The 10,450-nt window shown below is 44.0% G+C and overlaps 1 pseudogene; it reads right to left on the bottom strand.

The window, feature by feature from the left end:
• Positions 1-1,213: 1,213 nt before the first annotated feature.
• LOC122068222 lies at positions 1,214-1,635 on the bottom strand (annotated as a pseudogene).
• Between the last annotated feature and the right edge of the window lie 8,815 nt (positions 1,636-10,450).

The raw sequence follows: 10,450 nt of genomic DNA, 5'->3' as shown, positions 1-10,450 counted from the left end.
GGTCAACTCACCTTGAGTGGGGGGTGTTTTGCACATTTTAAAAAAAACTAACAGATATTTCATCACTTAACAGGGATGGCTAAAGGCACAGATGGATTTGGAATATTTTAAATTAGTAGGGGGTGTCTTTGGTATTTCAAAAAGTACAGGGGGTGACATTGAATATAGACCAAGTTCAGGGGGTGGTGTTGCAATTTTCTTTAAATTTAATAAATATATATATATATATATATATACTTCCTTGTGAGGAATTGTGGAAGAGAAGAATAGTTTCCTTGTATAAGAATGTAGAGGAGGCAAATGCATATTGGTCTGTCTTTGTTTCTGCAGCTCTGATGGGCCTTATCATTATTGGTCAACATTGGCGAGTTCAGCAACCTAAGAGGTAATCTGCATATTACCCTTCTCTTTGAAACAAGAAGTTAAAATCAGTCATGATGTACGTTTTGCTGCTAAAATTATGCTTAAGTTTTCAGTTGTCTCTACATATGCATATGTCTGGGTATATGTGATCATATGTTTTTTTTTTTTTGGTAGAATATGTGATCATATGTGACCCACTCATATCCTGCATGCATATATCTTTGAAATGTGTATGTTATCGAACACTTGTGTTGAGAAAAATAACTCAAATATTGAACTCATGGATTTGAGTAAGTTAAAATTTTTTGGGGTAATTTACAGCGCCCACCCCTTGACAATGCCATAATTATAAGAACACCCAATTTGTTTTACCAAATTAGACTTAGACCCCCTACCATCAGTCACTGTTAAGAAATATACCTTATATGTTGATGTCCGCTATTATATTTTTTTTATAAAATACCAAAATACCCTTACTACATCAACAAACACGTGGACATATCACCTGGAACAACCCTTTGTAAATCCTTTGCACTCACCTTTCTGATCTCCTCTGCTCTGTCTTCTCTTCTCCCTCGTCGCTGCAAACATATCACCTGGAACAACCTTTAGACCCTTCATTACCATCACCTCAACAAACCCACCTTCCTTCACCACTGCAATTTCCTATTACGACATTCTAGTCTGAAAAGCTGACGAAAATTCTAGCACCATCAAGTTCCAGCTCAGGAGCAGGGAACAAGATAAAAATAAATAAATAAATAAAAACATCAAGGGGCCTTGAAACTTTAGGCTTCTCTGAATCACCAAACATTAATCACCAAAAGATCCAATCACTCTTTAACAACATTCACCATTCATATTCAACTAGAGACAAATTATTGTCCTCTTTAACAACAATTTAGCAGGTTTAGTGATCTCAACACGTCCCTATTTGTCAACCGCCAATCTCATAGATCCCTTGAACATGTCAATTTTAGCATTCTGAAGTATAACAGTTCCACCTGGCTTCATCATATCAACTTGCTCATTGCGAGCAGTGAAGATAACACGGCCGGTATCATCATTGACAAGACACTCGGTGATGCGAGTTCCGCGAAGATGTTGAGAAGCCGCCTGCTGCTTCTACAACATCGTGGTTGAACTTACAACCTTCACGGTAAGGGTATGACCAGTCGTCCCTGGTTTCAGTTGATCTACTGTAGTGAATATAGGCTTCCTCTTCGTTGATGTTTGCTGAGCCGATGCCGTCGTCATTCCTGTCGTCTCCATTGCAGATGATAACATACCTAATTGTCAATACTCTAAATAATGAATCCCTAAAAATGAGAGAAGAGCAATAGGGTTTTCATTCTTGACGTTCTCACTTTTGAGTCTCTCTTTATTCGTTACTCACTCACTCACTCGCCCCTTTTTCTAATTTTTGCTTCTCTACAACACTAGATGATTCAGGTAATCTCTCCCTGAAGAATGGCTCTGTTTCTGTTTGATCCACCTTTGATACTGCATTTCTAGTGACACAAAAACAAACCTGCCATTTAGACCACTCAGCTGAGCTATTCGACGGCATGAATGAGGCCTGCGGGAAAAACCTTGACCACAACCATTGCTGCCTGTACTAGCCACGTGGTTATTTGTTGCACATGCTAGGTCAGCATTGCAAGTGCCGACGGATGCTCCGGCGTCTACGTTGGATAATCCGATGATGCTGGAGGATTCTCAGAAGTGTGTGAATTCGCTATAGACGATGAGTTTTAGTGTAAAGGGTATAATGGTCATTTTACCTCTTGACTTAACATTAACTGACGGTAGAGTGTTTGAGTCTAATTAGGTGAAATAGAAGGGGTGTTCTTATAATTGTGGCATTCTCCAGGGGGTGGCACTGTAAATTACCCAATATTTTATTATTTCCTGAAATTTGATATGTTGCATATGATAATGTAATTTTTACAACTACATGGTTATAAATTACTTGGAACAATTTTGAATGGAGTTATTTCATGTGTAAATGAGTCTGCATGGGGAAATAGATGTAGCTAGAAAAATTGGTAGTGGATTTGGGAATTCCTGTTCTTATGTTGCCATGGTTCAGGAGACTGGAAAATTGAGTCACTCATCTTCCATTGTGGACAAACAAATAGCCAGAGATGATTTCAGGTTCTAGAAAAATCAACACTCCGATACTTAACTCTTTGACAGTTTGGAATTTGATATTAACTAAATAATTGGAGGTTCTCAAATAGAGAAAGTCATTTGGTGTTACTGAGAACCCTGTTTGAGACATTTTCTCCATATGTTGATCAACCCTTCGGAAGCTATATATGGTGGGTTAATGGCTGTAACTTAGATTTTTCTTCTTTAAACAAGCTCCTAACGCATAATAAGTATCAGAATTTAAGATATGGAGATATGAGGAACTTAGCTTCAGTTCCCTTTCTGGCTTTCTGAATCAAATTTAAACACTCAGAATATTCCATCATGATGCAGGACAATCAGGCTAATGTAGCAAAACCTATCCAGGGACTCATTTTTTTTGTTCTGAGAGTAGGATATCATTGCCATAACCTGATAAATCCCACTACATCTCGAGAAAGTTTGTGATTGGTCATTTTTAGATGAATGAGTAGGAAGGTAGGACATAACAGTCAAAAGGCTTTGAACATTTTTTTGGACTTCAAAAGAGCAACTAAAAGGTGGAAAAAAACATGGATAAAGGAATGGGGAGAACAAAAAATAGATTTATTTTCTGAGAGTTACAATGGGATGGTGAAACAAAGCTTTAATGTTCCTGATCCTAAAGACCAGGATAAGAAACTAATGATGTTGAGACAATAGTTCCTATAATTAATTGCTATGGCAGTCCTTAACCATCAACGTTAGCTCCCCATGAGGTGCTATGTCAGGAATACTGTTGTTCATGATGGGTTTTATGTTTGTTTTTCTTTGTTTGTTCATGAACCCTTTCCCCTCATTATTCTCTCTCTCTCTATCGATCTCTATTCCTCGAGAACCCTTTCTTCAGAAGTTGGAGTACTTCATCCTAAAAGGCTTAATGGAAGCTACTTGCAGAAGTTCTGAATATAAATAGGACACAGATTCTGGCTTTCGAAGTCAAGCCGCCCACCCTTGTTGAGCTATTTCCTAGAAGGCTGTTCAACAATCAAAATGTGCAAAGCCTCGAAGACACATTCCTCAGGTGGGTTATTCCTTTTGTTGGTTATTGACATTTAACAGTGTAATTTGACTCTGAAACTCTACTTCGATGGTATTTTGAAATGTGTTTTTTTTGTTGATTGTATTATTATTATTATTTTTTTTTTTCAGAGTTCTGAGAGGATATTAGATGTGCCTGATATTTTGAAGGGTGAGGTCCAACATTTGAGTTGCATCAAAAGGCATTTTCACTCTGCGTACATAGTTTTATTAGGACGGAATGGTCAACTTAAAAAATAAAAATTCCCTTGTTTTCATTCTGTTAATGTGTTTGTAATTCTTACACAATTGATTGTTGCTCTTATGTTTAATAATATAAGAGATGCATAGGTTTTCGGTTCCCCGTGACTGAAATTGCTAAGGTTCTTTAAGGGTGCGGGGGAGAGAAGATAGAGAAGAATTCTAATCAAACAATGTCTTTCTATCCCCAATAGTGGGTGATAAGAACAATAACACATGGTTAAAAACGGAATAACATGATGATTTAGACCCCTCTCTCTCTCTCTATCCCTGTATTCTTTTTTCATTCCTTTTTTATGTACAAGAATACATTTAGGTCAGCAACCCAAAATTGAACGTGTTGCTCGACCTATTTTCTTACAGAAAGAGATGCATGCTATAGTTAAATGTCATTAGCAGATGACATCTTTTATGCTTCATGTTCTCTCAAGAAGCCAAATTCAACCACTCAGCCCTCTACAATTTAGTTATGTGATGTTAACTGAAGGAGGTGGCCAATATGGAGAAACATTGCAAATAAAAGTGCATATGCTTGGAAACTAAATACAATAGCATATCATTTCTTTTCCATTGAACCATCTCACCATCTCTTTAAAAGCTGGAAGTAATGGTGAGCTGGTTAGTTTAGGATATCATTCATGAACTAATATTTGAATGCCAATACTCATAAATAGATTGAATTCTGTACTCATTGGCTTTATATTTTGCTAATAGTTGTTTGCATTTGGGTGGTTAAGTGATTAAATGTATTTAATCTTGTGTACTTCACCTCTACTTATTATTCTTTTGATTTTTTGAAGGTAAAATAGAAGCGTCTATCAATAATTGAAGCTATAGAGGAATTTCAGTGAGAAACATTCATGTTTTCTTTCCCTTCCTCATATTATGTTTTCTTCCAATCCCACAGGCAATGTGCTTCTCAATAATGGTACGTAATTGGCATTTCTACTAATCCTGTAAATGCTTATTAGGTTCTGAAAAATTCAGTCCATACTATTGATGTCACACCCCGTTTACACTGAACCGGAGCGGTGACCGAGTTAACACCGGTTAACCCAAACCTGCCAGGATCATCAAATACTGTATTCCACCACAGCATACACACACTAACATAAGTTCATCAGATCAGCGGAAGACTAAGTTTTACCTGTGAATAAATCCCATATACTTGATACCCGAATTGTGATACAATAATTATATACATTTGGGCCCGAAGGCATGATATATACACAAAAAGAATAAAATTCAAATATCAAGTATATACAGGAAATCATCAAAATCATCAGAGTACACAGCTCGGCTCGGTATCAAGGCTGGAGCTCAGCTCGGCATCAAGGGTTGTGCCCAGCTCGGCATCACATAGAAGAGCTCAGCTCGGCCTCAGAAGTGGAGATCAGCACGGCCTCCAGGGTGGAGCTCAGCTCGGCCTAAGAACTGCTGTCCTGCAGCACAGCTCTCGCACGAGCAGTCTACGCCGTGCTCAAACTCCTCAGGAGTCCACCAGTCCTCTTCAGGAAACTCGACTGTGGGACCCACCCCCTGCTCCTCAGATGTATGACCTGCAAAATCATCTAAAAAGGGTGTACACGTGGGATGAGCTCACAAGCTCAGTAAGTAGAAAGATGGACCACACAGCAGTCCACACATCATAACACATCATATGCACTACATGCCATGCTATACCTTTTAAATCACATCCACCTAAGCAACATTACTAAGTCTTTGGTTTTAGTGCTACTACAACCACAGTGCGCGTATACTCCGGGTACGAGCCGCCAACTCCCTCCCGCGATACGCCCATAGGGCTGTCGGAGAAGGCCCACCGTGAGTACTCAGAAAAGTAAAGACAATGCCGTCCACCGGCTCTCAACAGAAATGTAAATGACTGAAAATAAAGGTGCTGACTCCAGCAATTTAAAAGCAGTACGATTGGCCCTCTTGAATGTACCACCGGGGTTGCCGACTGTCCTACATGACTCACCGGGCGTAATGCCTAACCGCCACAGTGTCCGACAACCGCGACCCCTGCTTCCCCCCAAATGGCAACCCAACACCTTAACCCCTGTTGGGAAGGGTCGTAGCACGGGATGGTGAGAATCCTATTACCGTATGCTCCTATATGACAATAGTACGACTGCATAGTGCCTCCGTGTCCCATTCCACGGGCCACCAATGCGTTCGTTTCCAAGCCGATTACGGCATCTAATCTATCAATGCATTATGCACCATGATGCCCACATTCAACATATTCCCATCTCATTCAATTTGCATTTGAAAGCAAACATAGCATAAATGCACATCAATGTGAGGAATGACTAATCTATATAGCATATTCATGATGACATGACTAGATTAGATATAATTAAATGAATGCCAAACAAATGCCTTGAAACAAGGCCAAACATCCTCTCTCCACTTACTTGTAGCGTACAAGGATTCCCGATCGGTACGGGTGAGATCCGGAGTGAATCGAGTAGAATTTGGTGAACCTAACATAATTGAGCGGGGTTAGTACTTCACCATTTTAGAATCAAAATTAATGAAATCCGATGTTAAAATCGTGTTTATAACGTCAAAAGAAGGTCACACGTCCGATTTGGTTTCGATCGGACATAAGGATCACCTTCGGGGCCACACGGGTGGGTCAGACAGGTGGGCTGTCTACCCACCGGTTTGGGACCGACGGGTAGGGGCCCGCCGGTGGTACCCGCCGGTTGTACCCGCCGGTTGAGTCAGGGACCCTTTGCCAAGATCGGCGGGTAGGTACCCGCCGGTTGTACCCGCCGGTTAGGCCTGAAGGCCCCCTGCCTTCTCAGGTGGGTACCCACAGGCGGGTAGGTACCCGCCGGTTGTACCCACCGGTTTTGGCGGGAAAGACACTGTTTCTTCCCCATTTTCTCCATTCTCTGGGGAATCAAATGGGGCTTTTCCCCACCCATTCTTCACACCCTCAAGGTCCTATAGGATGGTTCTAACCTAGATCTAGGTTAGATTCAAGTGAGGGAAACCATCTTACCTTCTTTGCCCAAAAATGACTTCAAACCCTTCAAATCACTTCCAACTCACAATGCTTCTTCTACCTTGTCAATATCTCTTCAAATCCTTCAAGATCAACACATAAATCATCTATTAAACCTTAGATTCATCATTTCAAAGGGTATTTACAAGATCTCAAGAAACCATACTCGAATCAAGGGTTTAAAGCTTGGGTATGGTGAATGTTCATAAAACCCAACTTTTCTTACCTCTAACTGTAGATCTAGAGTTGAAGATTACTCTCCCGGCACCGGAATGGCAAGATCGAGCTTCGGCGCCACTTCCTTCTCTTCCTTTCTTCTTCCCTTTCTTTTCTCTCTCCTCTTTACTTTTCTCACCAACGTACGAGGGTAATAAATGGAAAGAAAAGAAAATCATAAAGCCTTATATACTAATTCCTAATTAAGTGAATAGTGCATATGGATGGGTCACTCAGGTGGGTGGGTGCACCCACCTGTCCGCCCACCTGAGGGCCAAAACTTGGGATTTTGACAGGGTTCGGACCTCGGCTCGAACCCCACCCCAGGCATACGATGTAGCATACGTATATACCTTAAAATATAGATATAATACCTGTTTTATCCGTACATAGCCTTATGGTAGGTGCACGTACACGGTTTGGGAACTCCCGTCTCTTCTGGCACTGGCTCGGACTTGTCGGGCCAGCCGGTGTTTAAGGTCACCCGTGCCATCATAGCCGATAAGGAACCTGTTCTAATTTCCTCTGGCTCGGTTCCTGCATGGTTAAACCGGTTCAACCGCGGAATCAGACCGGGTTTAAGAAGCGGGGTATTACATAAATACTATTCAAGTTCCAAACCATTAAAGTATGTCAAGAATATACAACCCCCAAGATATCAGAATAAACACCATTAGATAGAAAAAGATAGAAGGAAAGTAGAGGAGGATCTGCTGCTTTATTGATCGTCATTGGGTGCTGTGGACGAACTTCCTCGCTTAGGCCTCGATTTGCAATGAAATTGATAGTCGAAAAAGTCTAATCGGTCGTTTATCAAGACTACCTCCCTTTGCACGCGGTGGAAGTTAGTGGTGACACCCTTGGAAACTTTATCCAAGTCCTCAGTTAGGGTCTAGAAATCAGTCTCCATTCTCCCCAGTCTATGATGTTTCACCAACTCCCAGGCGGCACTCTCCTCTACCTGCTCGAAAATCCTATCTTGCCCTTCTTTCAGGGCACCAATGCTATCCATTAGTCTCTAAAAATCAAAAGCCCCACCAGAAGGTGGTGGAGCTGTAAAGTATGGATCTGCAGCCCTAAACTCTAAGGGCTCCTCCTTGAGGATGTCATCCTCGTCTGGATGAGGGAAATAATCCTCATCCTCCTCGCTCACATACTCGGCCTCTATATCTTCTGGCCCATGCTCTTTAGCCTCTTGTGGTGCGCCCATCGACACTGGTAACCCCATCCTCTTCAAGTTCTCTTTAATGAACTTGTCCCCTGGGTATTTCCCTTCCTCATCCATTAAATCCACTTGGAAATACTCAAACGCCTTGGTAAGCGACCTACCATAGGGGAAGCTGGAGTCATTGGGGTGAGCGGCGTGGTATTCCATCATCTTCATCATAACGTAAGGGAGGCAAAGTTGGGAAGCATCCTCTTCCAAATCCACAAGAATGCAATAGGCAAGGTAGACAGTCATAAAGCTTACCTGGTTTTTGTGGCCCCTCTAGAAAGCAGGTTAAATTGAGCTAAACGGGTGAGCACACGGACGTCTGCATTATAATTAGTCTCAGAAAAGGGACGCTCCTTGTGCCCACATATGGTCTTGTTGCTGCTAAAAATCTGTATGAGCTGACCTGCACAAGCACAGACGGCAGAGACCCGGAGCTTTGTCCGGGGTTAGTCCTCCGACGCTCAAGTTAGGGATTGGCCGCACAGTTTTTGTATAGGAGTAATGGTGGGGGTATTGATGCTTACCTCCTTCCTTCTTCTCGGGCCCTCTTATATAGCTCTTAGGGTTTAGGGTTTTCCCTTTCCTTCCAAGTGTCCTTCTCGGGTCCACCTTCCTCCCTCTTAGAGTTCCACTCGAATACGTCCATCCTTTTGGCCGGGAATATTCTCTTTTTACAGGTGATGTGGTAGAGTCTTTGTAATCCCTATCTGGTGGGCGACACGTGTCCTTACCCTACTGAACGATCGATTTGGCCGTATTAGGAGCCCCCTTACTCCCGTCAGGAGACTCTTCTTGTGGGAGTAATCAAATTTTTCATCTTTTCTCCTCTCCTCTTTTTTTTTTTGAGTCCCTTCGGCCTTATTCCTTCTGCTTCGGCTTTAGTTTTGCTTGCAACCGAGAGTTTCAGTCAGCCGATGTGAAGACCTTCGGTCAGTTCGGCTCGGCCTTGCCCGAGCCCCGACATAGGAAGGACCCTCGGTCAATTTGGCTCGGCCTTGTCCGAGACCCCGACCGAGGTAAGGACCTTCGGTCAGGTCCGTTCAGCTTTGGCCAAACTCCCAACTGAGGTGAGGACCTTCGGTCAGGTCCGTTCGGCTATAGTTGAGCCTCCGACCGAGGTGAGGACCTTCGATCAGCTCGGCTCGGCCTTAGCCTGAGCCCCCGACCGAGGTAAGGACCTTTGGTCAGGTCCGTTCAGCTTTGGCTGCACTCCCAACCGAGGTGAGGACTTTTGGTCAGGTCCGTTCGACTTTGGCCGAACTCCCAACCGAGGTGAGGACCTTCGGTCAAGTCCGTTCGGCTTTAGTCAAACTCCTGACCGAGGTGAAGAACTTCGGTCAGGTCTGTTCGGCTTTGGCCGAGCCCTCGACAGAGGTGAGGACCCCAACCGAGGTGAGACCTTCTGTGAGCTCGGCTCAGCCTTAGCCTGAGCCCTACAGAGGTGAGGACCTTCGGTCAGATCGGCTTGGCCTTAGCCTGAGCCCCCGACCGAGGTAAGGACCTACGGTCAGGTCCGTTCAGCTTTGGCCGCACTCTCAATCGAGGTGAGGACTTTCGGTCAGGTCCGTTCGAATTTGGCCAAACTCCCAATCGAGAGGGGGACCTTCGGTCAGGTCTATTTGGCCAGGTCCGTTCGGCTTTGGCCGAACTCCCAATCGAGGTGAGGACCTTCGGTCAAGTCCGTTCGGCTTTGGCCAAACTCCCGACCGAGGTGAGGACCTTCGGTTAGGTCCGTTCGGCTTTGGCCGAGCCCCCGACTGAGGTGAGGACCTTCGGTCAGCTCGTCTCGGCCTTTGCCTGAGCCCCCAACCGAGGTGAGACCTTTGGTCAGCTCGGCTCGGCCTTAGCCTGAGCCCCGACCGAGGTGAGGGCCTTCGGTCAGATTGGCTCGGCCTTAGCCTGAGCCCCCAACCGAGGTGAGACCTTCGGTCAAGTCCGTTTGGCTTTGGTCGAACTCACGATCGAGGTGAGGACCTTCGGTCAGCTCGGCTCGGCCTTTACCTGTGCCCCCAACCGAGGTGAGACCTTCAGTGAGCTCGGCTCGGTCTTAGCCTGAGCCCTACTGAGGTGAGGACCTTATGTCAGATAGGCTCGGCTTTAGCCTGAGCCCCCAACCGAGGTGAGACCTTCGGTTAGGTCCGTTCGGCTTTGGCCGAACTCCCAATCCGAGGTGAGGACCTTCG

Source organism: Macadamia integrifolia, unplaced genomic scaffold (assembly GCF_013358625.1).
Source record: "Macadamia integrifolia cultivar HAES 741 unplaced genomic scaffold, SCU_Mint_v3 scaffold359, whole genome shotgun sequence".
NCBI lineage: Eukaryota > Viridiplantae > Streptophyta > Magnoliopsida > Proteales > Proteaceae > Macadamia > Macadamia integrifolia.
The sequence above is the reverse complement of the archived record's forward strand: the minus strand, read 5'-3'. Positions and strand labels throughout refer to the sequence as shown.